Source organism: Poecilia mexicana, unplaced genomic scaffold (assembly GCF_051168715.1).
Source record: "Poecilia mexicana isolate PSO_F unplaced genomic scaffold, ASM5116871v1 scaffold_17, whole genome shotgun sequence".
Lineage (NCBI taxonomy): Eukaryota > Metazoa > Chordata > Actinopteri > Cyprinodontiformes > Poeciliidae > Poecilia > Poecilia mexicana.
Genome location: NW_028263386.1, coordinates 7,878,695 through 7,894,873, shown reverse-complemented (window position 1 = coordinate 7,894,873; position 16,179 = coordinate 7,878,695).

Genomic DNA, 16,179 nt, shown 5'->3' with positions numbered 1-16,179 from the left:
TGATAACCCATGAAATACCTTTGCTAGATGATGCTCCAGTACGTCAGAGGTTCAGGAGGATTCCTCCCTCAGAATATGAGGCTGTAAAGACCCACATTCGGCAGCTGTTGGATAGCCAGGTGATTCGTGAGAGCAGTAGCCCCTACGCCTCCCCAGTTGTAATTGTCAAGAAGAAGGATGGGAGTATACGCCTGTGTATTGATTATAGACAACTCAACAGTAAGACTCGCCGTGATGCCTTCCCTCTACCTAGAATAGAGGAGTCCTTGGATGCTCTGTCTGGGGCTGTATGGTTTTCCACGCTTGACCTAGCAAGTGGATATAATCAAGTGCCAGTGGCTGAACCTGATAGGATGAAGACTGCTTTCTGTACACCGTTTGGTTTGTTTGAATTTAATAGAATGCCATTTGGTCTGTGCAATGCCCCTAGTACATTTCAGCGATTAATGGAGCGAATGTTTGGGTCCCAACATTGTCAGTCTTTGTTGTTATATTTGGATGATGTTGTGGTTTTCTCTTCTTCAGTCGATGAACATCTGCAACGTTTGGAAGCTGTGCTAGACCGTTTGAAACGGGAGGGATTAAAAGTGAAGCTCGATAAATGTGCTTTCTTTAAAAAGGAGGTCAAATACCTTGGTCATGTTATTTCCAGCCATGGGGTGTCCACAGACCCAGATAAAATCTCTGCTGTAAAGGACTGGCCTCGTCCCACCACAGTTTCACAGCTGAGATCCTTCTTGGGGTTCGCCAGCTATTACAGACGATTTGTTGAAGGATTTGCCAAATTGGCAGCACCACTTCATCGACTGGTTGCCGAGATGCAGAAGATAAAAGGTCATCAGCGACAACAGCAGCTGGGCGCCCACTGGTCAGAAGACTGTGAACAGGGCTTCAGTCAGTTGAAAATCAGGTTGATTGATGCGCCTGTTTTGGCATATGCAAATTTTTCTTTGCCATTTATCCTTGAAATAGATGCCAGTTGCAGCGGCCTAGGGGCAGTGCTCTCTCAGGAGCAAGAAGGAAAGATCCGCCCCATTGCCTTCGCTAGCCGAGGACTCAGACCAACCGAAAGGAACATGTCCAACTATAGCTCCATGAAGTTAGAGTTCCTTGCACTAAAGTGGGCTATGACAGAGAAATTTAGAGACTATTTGCTGGGTCAGCAATGTATTGTATGGACTGATAATAATCCCCTCAGCCATTTAAATACAGCTAAATTGGGGGCAACTGACCAGCGTTGGGCAGCACAGTTGGCAGATTTTAACTTTTCTATCCGTTATAGATCCGGCCGGTCAAATGTGAATGCGGATGCCCTTTCAAGGAAGCCACCAACTGTAACAGAGGCTGACATTCCTCTGCCTGGGACCTTGGTTCCTTTGATGAAGCAGCCGAGCTGTCTAGATGTAACCCAACATGTGCTCCAAGCTGCAGTGTCTGTGTTCCCTGCTCATGCCCCTGAGGACATCATTGCACTCCAAGAAGCTGATCCTACTATAAGTGCTTTTCTAAAGTCATGGAGGGCACAGAGACGTCCAGATAAAGCAGAGAGGGCCAGTCTCTCCCCAAAGGTCCTTGAGCTGTTTCGACAGTGGAGCAAGGTGGTCCAGCTGAATGGCCTGTTGTATCGCCGTACACAACGTCCTGATGGGGGTGAGGATATTCATCAGTTGCTGCTGCCCGATTCCTTGAAGGAGGAGGTGATGAGACAGCTTCACCAAAGTCATGGACATCAGGGAGTGGAGCGCACCACTGAGCTCATTAGGGAACGGTGCTACTGGCCTATGATGCACAAGGAGATTAGAGACTGGTGCCAACAATGTGAACGTTGCACCTTGGCCAAAGCGACACGCCCCCAGGCACGGACGGCCATGGGCCATTTGTTGGCCTCAAGACCAAACCAAGTCTTGGCAATAGATTTCACCTTGCTGGAACAATCCCAAGATGGTAAGGAAAATGTTCTCATCATGACTGATGTGTTTTCCAAATTTACCCAGGCTGTAGCAACCAAAGACCAGAGAGCCTCTACTGTTGCTAAAGTTCTCGTACAGGACTGGTTCTACAAGTTTGGTGTCCCAGCAAGACTACACTCCGATCAGGGCCGGAATTTTGAAAGCGCATTGATCCACCAGTTGTGTGAGCTGTATGGAGTGCAGAAGACTCGTACCACCCCGTACCATCCTGAAGGTAACGGCCAATGTGAAAGATTTAATCGAACATTGCATGATTTGCTGCGAACTCTACCTATTGAGAAAAAGGGACAGTGGCCTCATTATTTGCCTCAAGTTCTGTATTCCTACAACACCACAGTCCATCAGTCCACGGGTGAGTCTCCCTACCTTTTGATGTTTGGCCAAGAGCCATGTTTACCTGTCGATTTTCTCCTTGGAAGGGTTCCAGAGATCCGGGAGGGGAGAGTGGAGGACTGGGTGCGAGAACATAGGCACCGACTCCAGGTTGCTTTTGATGGTGCTCGAGATCGCCTGAAACTGGCTGCTGACCGTCGCAAGGAGCGTCATGATGCTGGAGGTCTGACTAGTGAATTGTCTGAAAATGAATTGGTCTATGTTCAAGACCACAGTAGTAAAGGGAGGAGTAAGATCCAGGATGTATGGAATCCCATCATCCATACTGTGATTAAAGCTCCAACTCCTGGAGGTTCTGTGTACACTGTTGCACCCTTGGATAACCGTCAGAGGCTGAGGACAGTGCACCGTTTGATGTTGAAACCAGTCCCTGCGGGACTCTGGCCCCAAGAGCCTAAGAGAGGCAAGGACGTTTCCAACACTAGGGAAGAAGATGTGGACGAGGAGCTGGATTTTGTCTATGTTGTAACTCGATCAACGGGTGTGGAGGCATCGGCCTCTACGGTTCAGATGGCTGAAAATCAATGTACTCCTCCTGTCCTCCCTCCATCTGCCCCTACAGTTGCTCTTGAAGAGACCAGAGAAAGTTTGGGTCCCCTCCGAAGGACAACAAGGAAAACGGCTGGTTATCATTCAAACCCCCATCACCTTCCAGAGAGGCCAAGAGGTAGGGCAGAAGGGGCTACAGTCTCTCAGATCACTAGTGCTGGTAGCAGTGTGGCTGACATTTTTCGACCATGGTGTTAGAAAATCTGTATATTGACGGGCCGTCAACATAAAAAGCTGGGGTAGATTGTAGCCGGGGCATATTGTTTCACACTGAATGTGTGCTGCTGCGCCCTCTTCCTCTTGCCCATATATGGAAGATGCTGTGACAGAGCGCAGCTGGCTTGTTAGGGAGACAGGTGATCAGCATTTGCATTTAAAAGCAGGTAGATCGCTGAGATGATCAGATGCAGGCTGAGAACTTGTGCACAGGTATGTTTAACATCAATCATGGAGTGAGTTTAGAATTTGTCTGATTCTGCCACTGATTGTTGTAGGAAACGCACTTTAGAGAGTGACGTCAAGAGCAACATTTACTGGTTTCACTGTAGAAAAGGTAAGGGCCGTTTCTTATGATTTATCTGGCTGGTTAATGTTCTTGTCTAACTTGATTTCTTTTGTGTGTAGGTTGGCCTGCTACTGTTTCAGTTTTTGATTTGTTTTGATTTCAATTTACTTATTTTTAGAGGTTGTTGATTAAAAATAACTTTTCTTTTTTTTGGGGGTTTGTTTAGGGAAAGGGACTTTCTATTTTAGCCCGCTGACTTGTTTTAAACTGGGACCTATGCTGTCCCTGGGTCCTAGGCTGTTTTATTTAGATTGAGGAGACTAGTGGAAGGGGAGTTTCTTTGTTTCTTTTCCTTTGTATTCACTAGGGATTTTTGTGTGAGTGTGCTTTTGTTGGAACACTTAGGTGTATTTGGTTATACTTTTGTTTTCTTATTATTCCTCCCCCAAACAGTCAAATTTTTATCTAGTTTTTAATTATTCAGCTTTAAGGATCCCAGGGCCAGCATAGACTTCCACCTTTAGTGTGGTCATTTGGTATAATAAAATAAGTTGACTATTATTGCACATGAAACATTTGTGAATTCAATAAACTGTTTGTAATCTGCAGCAGTGCCTCTGTCCATTTTTACAAACTTACCTGAGTGATCTGGTAAAAAGAAGATCTAAAGCTGTACCCAAGGTCACATATTTTTTTTTTATTGTGCTACTTAAAGTAGTTGCCATCCAATAACTTTTTATGATGTAGTATTTTTAATATTTAAATGATAAAAATAGAGTCCCGACCACTTTTTTAATCACATGACTCCCAAAGTAGGAAACATTTTTGGAGAGAAAACTTGCACAAGAAGTAAGAAGTACAATAAGTATCACCTTATATTTTAATCTTTTTTATTTTAATCTTTTTTTTCTGTGCTGTAGAACGATTCATTGATGTGGTGAAGCATAACATGTCCACTCTGTTATCTTTATTTATATTGATAGCTGATACTTTTTGCAGTTTTAAAAGGTATTGGTAGTAAATGCATTAAAAATCTTTCTCAGAGATTCTCAAAGTGGTAGATAAATTTTTATTATAGGACTGGAAATGTCTGACTTTATCTGAAAATGAGAAGGTCAGAAAAGTTTCTAATTAAATTCTTGCTTACCGCCATTTATTGTTAATTCGTCTGCCATTTACAGTTTATCAGGCAATATTAATGTGTCACATGTTGTCCAAACTCACTTTTTTATGTCTAGTTAGAGTAAGGAATGAACAAACTGCTTCCTTGCAAAAGAAATTATTTTATTACATTATTTTTCCACAAGATGGCAGACTGGAGTAAGTCCATTTTTTGTTTTTTGTTTTCCTAAGAGATTCCATTAAGCAAAAATACATTTGCATGAGAACTAAAATTACACAAGCACAATAGTTTTGTATAAAACCTGCATTCATCTTATTCATCATCCTGCATGCATACAGAAGTCATGGAGTCGATCATTTTCAGTGCCTGTTGACGGATTTAGCATCATAAAGACTGGCTCTATGAAAAATGCATCACACTGTGACGACCAATGAAAAATTAAGACTCATATTTGTTAATTTCACCTGCTGAAATGCTTGCAAACAAGCCAATAATGCAGAGTTTGGTGCTATAGTCTCTTTATGACAAACACATGAGTGCAGATTTACAAACAGGTCAAAGGTCAACTGAAGAAACTGGGCCACAACAGCCTGTTTCCATCTGCAGGGACCGGATTATTCCCTTCTCCTCACTCATATTTTCACCATTCACTCTGCCTGCCACGCTTTGCAGCTGCTGCTTGGACATTAAAAGATTTCACTTGTTCCTTTTAAACTTTCCATTCTGCAAGATTTAAGCGGCTGCAACTGAACCGTCTGCAGCTGGAAATGTAAACTATCTCTGACAGAATCTGACTTGAGCCAAATCCTGGACACTTTGAAAACAATGTTCTAGTTTTTACAGTTCCTTGCTAAAGTTTTTATAATAACTTTAGGAGGCAAACTCACACGAGTGCATGGAGGTATGGAGAGCTCGATGTCTTAAGTGTGGCAGGAGTTTTTATTCAAGTACTTTTGCTCCAAAAACAGAATTTATTCTTGACCTTTACGATCTGTTTGTTCACTAAAGTTGTCTGACAAACCCTGAGGCCTTCAAAAACAGATGAATTTACACCGAGTTGGACTCTTACATCTGAGAGCAGTATAAACTTTATTTTGGCATATCTGAATGCCGTTACGTAACAACCCCAGCTGAGCCCAACCTGTCACCTAGCAACCCAAGTGGAGTTTCAGCACATTTGGTCAGCTGTACAATGGCTGCTAGAAAAGACAAATATTTCATTGTTGACTTACTATTCAGAAACCTCTTGCTGTTTGTGCATGAGGCTCTTCTTTTGCTTTTCAAAGCTGTACAGTTGTATAATTGCGCATCTGTTTGCATGTGTGAGAGAAAACATTGAGATGGGGGGGGCGTGGCCAGAAGCAGCTTATTTGGATTTAAAGTGATACGGCGCCCTTAAGCAGATCATTCTGAAAGGAGATTGAAATAGGAAGAAGTGAACAGACTAAAATCTCATCTAAAAATAATTTTGTGGATAAAAAATGTGATATGTTTTGTGTAGCCTACTTATCCTAACCTGGTCAAGGAAGCATAATAGCTCACCTTTTTAAATGGTTGCAATGCATAAAAGCTTGTCGTTGTAAAGATCAAAAGAATATATTTTTGTTCATTTCTTGTTCTTGAATATTTTCTTGCCACTAAATCTGAGCCTAGAGGAAGCAACGGACCAATCAGCTGAAAATATAAAACTGCCTTTGATTCATGAATCCTCATGCACAGCGGGGGAGCTGAATCCTCTCTGCTCCTCTGACATTTCTCCTTACGATCCTGACAGCTTGATGTACTGCCGACTTAGCACTCTGTTTCTGTTGGTGCTGCACTATTCATGGTAGGAAGTTGGGATTTGCAAATGAATGAGAAACAGCACATGCATATTTTAGTAAAACGAGACAGCATATTTTAAAAGTTGCAAGTTTAGTGCTGTGCCACTGGTGTATATATTTAGCCTGGTTTTGTGGTTTGAAGGTGTTTTGCATCTTTATTTTTTTGCTCCATATGGTAAAATTAAATAGTCAAACGTGGAAGAACACTGGCGCCGCAGTAGAGGGGGCGCCAAAGCAATGCTGGTAAAAATATTTATAGTCTGCATTTTCTGTATTTAAAGTTACCTTTTTATATAATTTTTTTTTTACATATGTTCCAACAATCACCATGTTGTAACAGTATAATATGAGACAACCTGCGTGAAGATCGAGCTCCTTCGCCTCATGCTATTGCTACGAGGAAAGGCATTCCTGGCCACAAAAAACCAATCAGAGCCAGGAGGTGGACCTTAATGTCATAATGTTAATATCATGAATGTGCTGCTAAATGTGCAAATGGTGGAGAAATGACCTGCTTTTGAAGGAAAACTGTTTATCTTCCATCATGAGTGGCATAAATGCTAACTAGCCTTAGCTAGTTAGCATTTACTCTGATTTTACTCACAGCAGAAAGCAAAGGGGGGAAAGTGAGCATGATTGACAGCGCTAAGACCCGCCTCCTGGCTCTGATTGGTTGTCTATAATTAGCACTGGAAGAAGGCAGAGGCTTTTTTTTTTTTTTTTTTTTACATATATTATCTCTCATACTGTCAGAACACAATGACAACAAATATGTTTTTAAAAAAAATTATAAACGTTACATACTGCAGCTTTAACATCTGTTTGTCCTAATTTGTCTGCATTCACCTCAGAAAGTACTTACACAAACTGAGGATCTGATCTGTCTTCCTCAAGTCAAAAAAAAAAAAAAGCAAACAAAAAAAATCACTTTGAGATGTAAATCTGCCCAGAAGTCAAGTCTCCATCAAAGTCAGTCACATTTCTTTCAACTCGCAGAAGTGGGGAAACTGACGACCTTTGCATGATGAAATAGACGCCCCATTGCATTGCATACAATTCTGTTGCCATAGCAACCCACTGGCGCTTTTCCCTGCCAGTCAGTCCAGCAAGAGATGAGTGAACCTGCAGCAGCCTGGCCCCCCCTCTGCGAGGGCCTGCACGTCTTCATCTGTTCCCATGGCAGCGTGATGGCGGTCCAGATAGATCCGGCATGGCAGGGAGTCAGTTCCTTTATCTTCCAACACGTCACATCGAGCCTAGCCGAGCCGAGCCGCGATGCTCGCCGCAGCACGGAGAGCCGAGGAAGGTGCGTGTCAGGGCTGTGTATCTGAGACGGGCTCATCTGGAGGCTATTAGCTGCTGCAGCGACATGCTGGATGTCAGGGAGGTTCAGGAGAGGACTGTCCAGCTGACTCATTTCAGGATTCAAATGAGTCCATGTGTGGGACCGCACGGTCACGGTCAGGGTGGGCCAGTTCAAATGCTGCCAAGCATCATCAGTTTCTCTGATTTTACCTTTATAGGTTTATGTTTGAGTAAAATGATTTTATTCTTTGAACTGCTGACAACATGTCTCTGGTATTCAAAGCAAAAATTTAGTTTTTATTTGCAGAAAATAAAAAATTATCAAAATAACGAAGACGATGCTTTCAGACCTCAAATAATGCAAAGAAAACAATTTAGAAACAACAATACTCACGTTTTAACTCAGGAAGAGTTCAGACATCAGTATTTGGTGGAATAAACGGGAGGCTTTATTTTTTTTCCAGAAATGTTTGTACTCTTTTGACCAGGTGAAATAATATTGTAAAAAAAAATATCTAGTGCAATGTTCAAACTTTCTCTTTACTGCTAAAATCCAAAAATCAAACCGACGCCAAAATAGTTAGATCAGTCACTTTAAATGGGGTGAATATTTATGCACTTATTTCATGTTTTAAGCAAAAATTGTCATTTCATAGAAGTTTTCACTTTGACAATAACAAATACAAAAAACTTTCATTTTCAATGTCATTTATTAACCATGATTCATTTTCTTAAAGCAAGAAAAAGAGCAAATAGTTTTTATAGCACACTTATCAGATTTTTATTCTAAAAAAATAAAAATCATTATTCCTTGTCCTTTCATGTTATAATTTAACCAACGTGATAAAATGTCACAGATTAAGAGTTGTGAATGCTTTTGCAGTGAACATCTTTGTTTATTCTCATTAGAGAAGCAATAATAGACGTCCATTAAAGTCTTTTACAGGAGAAAACATTACATAAGTCCACTTAATTGATGGTTTGTATCAAAGATATAATTTAAATGAGGAAAAAGCTTTTTTTTTTTTTAATCTTCTGCGGTATATACAGCACTTTGAGGCTTATTCTTGTAGGCAGGGAACAGCTTCAAGGTGCGTTACATAACGGCTAACCTTGGGAAGGGGAGGTGTTGTGTTTCAAAACGCTCCGTTTTCATCTCCTCGTCCCGCTGAAAGTGCACATCCTGCAGAGCCTCACTGCTTTGATCACCGTCCGACTTTCTTCTTCTCCTGTCCTGAACTTGCAGCTCCCTCAGTGGCCCGTTTTAGATCCGGACTTTACGGCCTGAGGCTCTCGCTGCCCTTTAGCTAAAAGATAATCATGTTATGATTAAGTCTCTTCCAATATATTAATAATCTTCACAATGACGGCTTGACGATGTGATGAAATCTGTCAAAGTGACAGGTGATTTGAATTTAATAAAGTGGATATCATGGTGAGCTGAAACCCTCTAGGAACAAAAGGACTCATTAAATATTCCTAAAAATAACAGGTAGAGCTTTAATTTAATGTCTGCCCTTTAAAATCAGACGCACCTACCTGTGAAACCTCCTCTAAATCAAATATCCTAAACGTTTTTCTAACCACTGATTAAAACACACCAGTCGTCCATCATTTGATTTGACCTTTAAAATATTTCTTTTAGTTTGTCTAAACAAATAAGTGAGACATTTATCCTTGTATTTTGGACAGATAAAACAACTAGTACATGCAAAAATTCTCATTTCTGTTGAAGATTTAGCAGCTTTTCTGTGGACTTTTTGTCATATTTTGGTACAAACGTTCGACTGATCCTGCTTCATTTGCGCCCTCAAGAGTTCAGGCATAAACTGTAAAAAGACCTGTGTTCATTTATTATGTTCCACCATTAAATCACACTAAATGTTTCCTGTTTGAGGTCATTTAGTATCAAACTTCTTTCAGTTTATTAAACACTGGAAGGATAAAGACGAGAGCATTTTACTGGAGGACAAGTTTTCATCGCTTTCTTCAAATTTAAAAGTTTACCTAAGGTTGAAATTTCTAAAAGGCCTGGTGATTAAAACGTTTGAGTTGAGCCGAGTCCAACCTGTTTTCGAAACTCAAACACACGACTTCCTTGTGTGACGACATGGAGAAAATCTAATTAAGCTAATAGATTTAGTCTTGATTTGAAGTTGAGTCCTTATCTAGGAAAACAAATCTTGTAGGATAAAAGCTTCAATATCGGCACGATATACGTTTATTCTAACTCTCCCAGTGGAAAAAGACATTTTAACTTAAAATATGTTTTGCAAATTATTTCACTTACAATTAGTGCTGCTCCTGTTTCTTGCTGAAAAGTTACTTGTAAGTTTTTTTTCCCCCTTATTTCAAGTGTGCTAAAATATTTCTACTTGAAACTAGACCAAAAATACTTGATGAGATTTTATGTTTTTTGGAGAGTGGTAAGCCTCAAGCAAGGACAATTAATAGAAATGTAACAGATTTTAAGAATCTGTCTAACTGAAATGACAAAAATTAGGAGGAACTTTCATTTTGTTTCGTGTGCAGTTGATCTTTTCCAAAGGAAATTATCTTGCTGCCACCTAAATCATCAAATGCCCACCCACAGCTGACAGAACTTGATAACATCGAGCTCAGGAAAGAAAGTGTCATAAAAGGGTCATTTATTTTATCCTGAGGGTTTGACTCCAAATGTCCTTCCATAGCCTCCGTCTGCGTTGAGACCTGCAGAGCTGAAAAACCGACACATCCCAGGATCGATTGGACGGTTTGTTTCTGCAATCTATTCTTGGTGTTTCAGGTTTACTGGAAGGTTGGCAAACATTTCCTTTAAGACGGATGTGTGAGGCTCATCTCATGAAATTCGCCTCTGCTCCAGAAAGTTTCACAGCTAAATCTGAGTCTCATCTGCAGACTGATCCCACAAGAACAGGGTCTGAAGTTCAGGTCCCAAAATGTCAACGCCGAGTTTATAATTTGATGTTATTCATATGAGCTGCCAGGACAGTCAGACATGCGTTACTATTGGCTGTCCAGCTTGAATAAAGCCGCTTTCTGATTGACCGTCCCGCTTCATTGACTGACCAGGACCAGTTTCCATTCACACCTCGGGTGTAATTGGGGACAGATTCTGCATAAATTTACAGAGGAAATTAATAGGAAATTAGCAAAGCAGGTAAGCGAAGAAATGATTGGATCTTTTTACAAATGCACAACTGAAAAGTGTGGCGTGCATTTATTTTTAGCTTGCCCCAAGCCAGTAGTCTGTAGAACAATGCTCTCCTGTAATTACAGCTTCAAGTCTTTTGGGCTGGCATTGCACATCTAGCCTGGTATTTCACATGGTAAATCAAGACATTAAAGGTAATTATGAACTTGTGAAGGAAGTCTGGAAGTAAAACACATCACAGTCCATGCACTCATGGTTCTGACTACGCATTCAAACAGACTTCTCTACAGGTGTTGCTCAACAAAAATCCTTTCCCTGCTCTTTGATCTTTTATTCTCCAGCTGGATTTATGCTAAGATTTAATTACACACAGGTAGATTTTACTTTGGGTTGTTTTATTTTGAGTCTTTATGTAAAAAGCATGACAAATGTTTCTAAAATTTGACAACTATCCACTATCCCGTGTCGCTCTGGCCCACAAAAATCCCACTAAATACATCAAAGTTTGTGGCTTTAATGTGACAAAACATGGAAAAGGTCCAGATTGACTGTGTTTGGGCCAATATTCCTGCCTTGTTGCTGTTTTCTCTTTTATTTCTCCTGTTCCTAAGCTGCACATAACCTTGTGAGTCACAGCGTGATCTGCTGCCGGCTCTCATAACATCAAGAGCCGTTCTGGGTGGACGACTCGTCCAACGCTCCGTCCAGCGACGACATTTATCTGCCTTTAAGGAAACAAAAGCAGAAGGTTTGACAGAACTTTACAACGGTTTTGAGTGACTCATCGTTTATTTATAGGTTGAACATATTTGCTATAAGAGGGGGAAAAAACTCTTTCAACAGCTCAAGCTTGAACAAATCTATATTTTGTATAACTTTCTTGCTGAAGCAGCGTTTATGTAGAGATTTTTGAGGGCATTTCAGGCTGTTCTTTGGATCCTGGCTGCCTTTTGTTCTCTTCTTTCTCATGATCATCCTACACTGTCGAGGCAAAGATTTCTGCAAGGCCAATCCATGAATGCATTTTTATTAAATCTCCACTTTTTTTAAGGATGTTTTTGGGCTGAAAAGTGAAGCCTTTATGGTTTACATTCTACATCAAGATGGTGCTGTTTTAAATCAAACTTTGACGGTACCTTATACTTTATTTCTTTTCTTCAATAACTCTGGAAATTACTTTTCCTTCCACCGTTTTGTTTTAGTTACCCTAGATAATTACTGAAGAAGTCCCTAGTAGTGGTTTTCCCAATATCAAAATAACACTGATTAGACCTCAGTCGTGCTCTCTGGCGTTATTTCTGCTCATGATCCATTTCCTTTATTAGTCTCTCAATTTATGGCCGAAGCAGATCACTTGAATGTCATCCAATGCTCCTGCATTAATATATTGTTGCTCATTTTGCTCTGCAGAGGAGAGGGAAATTTACTAACCTGAGCGGACAGTCGGGATTATCAGATACCCTTCCAGGAGAAAAGGTTAATTTCCCCAAATACACCTAATAACTCCAAGCCCTGCATAAGCTCAGTTCATTTGGGAAATGGTGATTAAGACATTAGCATATGAAGAGACGAATGACCTCAAAGAACCCTGCGGGATAAAAGCTGTCAAAAGTGGCTGTGGTATCGACCGAGAGATGAAATACTGATTGGAAACACATTTTTTAACCCGAGTTAATAACTGAGATAAGTGATTAAGTTGGCCAAATATTCCTCTGTGTCTGATCCAGGCATTTCCATTTGGTGGGATGAACTGTTGAATTATCTGTCATGTAAAAAATTACAGCATATTTGACTTTGCAAAGTCAAAATAAAGGAACAGATTCCCTTTATCTGTGCACTCGCATCCATCTTGTGCTTCTGTAGCTGTCAGTTCCTCTGGTGACTCACTGAAGCCTTTCAAAATGATTAAACAGCTTATTCTGGGACAAACAAAACAGTTCGGGGAGTTTTTTGGTCTCCCGTCGCACGATTTAGTCTCCAAAACCACCACTGGCATAACTGTGGGTAAGCCATATGTGCTGCGCAACACGAGATGGAGGATGGAGGATAAGCTAGCCCTAAACCTCAAGTTTAAACTGTTCATTTAATAAAACAAACATCACTGTTTGTTTTTAGGATTTAATCTGCGTTACTCTCATTAGCTCTTAAATCAACAAACTGCTCACAAAAGTCAACTACAAAACTTTCTGCAATTTAAAACTTCAGCTAAAAAGAACTGTTTTTAAATGATCAAATGCATGTTTGGAAGCTTAGCCCATAACCTAGCAACCTCAGCCTGTTACCAAGCTGAGTTCCAGCACTTTTGGTCAGCTGGTTTTACCTGTGTATTTGCAGTACAATAGCTATTGAGGAGGGAGGTGGGGGGAGGGAAACAAGTGTTGTTGACTTATCATCCAGAAATCACTTGCTGGATTCTTACTGATTGTGCAGGAGGCTCTACTTCTGCTTTTCAACCATGTACAGTTGTATAATTGCGCATCTGTTTGCAGCTATTTTCGTGTAAACATTGAGTCAGGGGGCGTGGCCAGCAGCAGCTTATTTGCATTTAAAGCGACAAGAGGTCCTGAAACAGCTCGTTCTGAACGGAGCAGAATAAAATCTCATTATCTAATAATTTTTTTTGTCCAAAAAATATAATGAACGTCTTTTGTGTAGCCCATAGCTCTGTCCTAACTTCAAGGAAGCATAACCTTTAAAATTATGGCTCCAGATTTTCATTTCATTAACCCTTTCAGCTGATCTGAGCCATGATTTCATAACTGAAGGTCACATTTCTTCCACTTGACTTACCTGCTCAGGTAAAGTGTGGCTGCTGCCGTATCCGTAGCAACCCTCAACCCCAACCCGGCTGATCCCTCTTCGGACGAGCGCATTAGCATGCATAAACAAAGTCCGGGGCTCGCCCCTGATTGGCCGTGCCAGGGGCTCGTGGCTGCAGAAGCCCCAGCTGGCCGCGCGCTGCCCTGCAGTCAAGCTCGCGCCTGCTGTATTCCGCATGGCTGGCCTTGTCCTCGAGCGCCCAGCTTACACGCTCCTGTGTAGCGACTGTCGGTGCCAGCGCGTCTCACTGCAGCACAGGAACCGATGGCTGCCTTTCTGTGACTGCCGCCGCCGCAGCCAGCAGCAGAACCTCAAAAAAAATGATGAACCTCATTGTTTCTTTTATTGTTTCCCCTTTTTCGCTGCAGAAAGCCACGTTTGGCAACCCTTCACCTGTCACATTTGCCCTCTCGTTTGATTCTCCGCCGCCTCTGTCCCAGACCTCTGGCCCAGATAAAAAGAAACCTCTTCTAAGGTGTTTGGTGAGGCATTATAAAACAGTTGCCATGGATACCCAGTGTGAACAGGCTCCACATACAAGCAGGAGGATGGGAAATGACAGATGCAATATTTCACATTTCAGAAATTCCTCTTCCTCTCATCTGCACACAGGCTGCTGTGTGCAGATGGAGACCATGGAAACAGGTCAGCTGCGTTTCTTCTGTGGTTTCATTTAGGCAGCTGGGATTCTGGGTTGGGAGGCATATTTGCTTTCTTGCTCCAAAGAGGTGGGCTGAAGGATGTTTTCCACCTCATTTGGTTTTTGTTGTTTCCCCCCAGAAGAGATGACCTATATTATCTGGGATGGGAGATCAAAGAAGGCTTGCTCACTGATCCCATGAAGCTTGCATCTTACAAGCTCCCCCTCCTGAATTAGTCCTGATTGCACAACCGCTCCTCTGCAAAATGTGGCCATGAGGCTGAAACAGGGCGAAAACAGTTTCCGCTGCAGCTGCTCGTCTTACAAGATTCATGATCCAGCAGTTCAGGAGTGCTGAGGCTTTTGATGTCTAGTGTTGTTGTTAATCTTTCCTTAAGGTTTTGTCCCAACCTGGTCTCTGTAGCGAAGCAAACAAGCCTTTGATATGAACTTTCACCTTCTTTAGGACCACAGATTTAGTTAAAGCAAATGCCATTGGTGGCTCTGTCGCAACTAATGGCTAAAAGTTGTTAAATAATTAATAAACAACCATAAATTTAAATACTAATCAAATGTGTCAAATCTGACTCTGAAGTTATTATGGAAGTGAATGCATCAGATGATGATGAAATGGCAGCAAACTAACATGGTGAAACCTCAGAACACCTGGTTTGAATTGATGGCTGATTAACAGGTGAATTAAATTTGTTAAAACAGGTAAATGTCTTGAAATGCAAGTATTTTTAGTTGACAAACTGAATATTTAATTAGCAAGCTAAATAACTTTCCAGCTAAATATTTGGTTTGGAGCTAATTATTAAGTTTGCTAATTAAATATTTAGTTTGGCCTCAAATACCAAGTTTGTAAGCTAAGTAAAAATAAAAATAGTTTTATTCTTCTATGACAGGTTAAATAATCCAAATCATTGTAGTACATTTTTGTACTACAATGATGTACTACAAACAGAACCCATAAAATATTTTTTTATCATCATAGATCATTTTATTTATACTCTATTTTACTGAGTCTATTCTTGTACAGTGCAAACTACTTCCAGGGATGAGATTTGCTGTTTTTCTGTAAATTTACTTGCCTTCCAGATGAACAAAAGCAGATAGAAAACAACCTCAGCGCAAAAACATAGTTTGCAAACAAGAAGAATTGTTTTAAATTGCGTCTGTCATCATTTTCTTGCTCTTCAACCAGCAAAGTTATTACAACTGGGTTAAGTTGAATTAAAAAATTACTTGCATGTACTTCAAAATAGCATTACTGAAGTAGAAGTTAAGACAATAGTGCAATAAGGAAGTTTGCTGTTGTTTTTTCCACAAATGCTAAGTAACTTGTTGCCTTTATTGAATTTGCTGATTATTTTTGTTTCACATCTTTTATATAATCATTAGTGAGCAAATATACTAAATCAGATTCCCAGCTCATTGCATTTTCACCTGAAATGTTAATCTCTCTTTATTTTAAATAAACACTTAATGGTAGGGAATATGCAGAGATGTAAATAAACCTTCTTTGTCAGTGATGGTGAATGCCCAGTGGAAAGAGGAAAAGACATGCTGGTTATGATAGATTACGAAACTGAACATTAATAATTTAAGTTAGGCTTAACATCCCTAAAAGATTAAACTCCTGCCTGCTGTTAAATTTGCAACATTTATTATGTAACATTTCAGTTTTAGACTTTTGTCTGGAAAAAACATTACAATGTTGCATATTGTGAAATAACTCACGATTCAAGATTATTGAATTTAAAAAAAGCAATGTTTAGACAACTTGTCTCTTATTAAATCAACTTTATGAGCTTTAATTTCTGAGTTAAGACTAATACTTGTTGACTTAAATTGCATTTTTAAGGCAGCAGGTGGACTTTCATTTTCAAGTTAA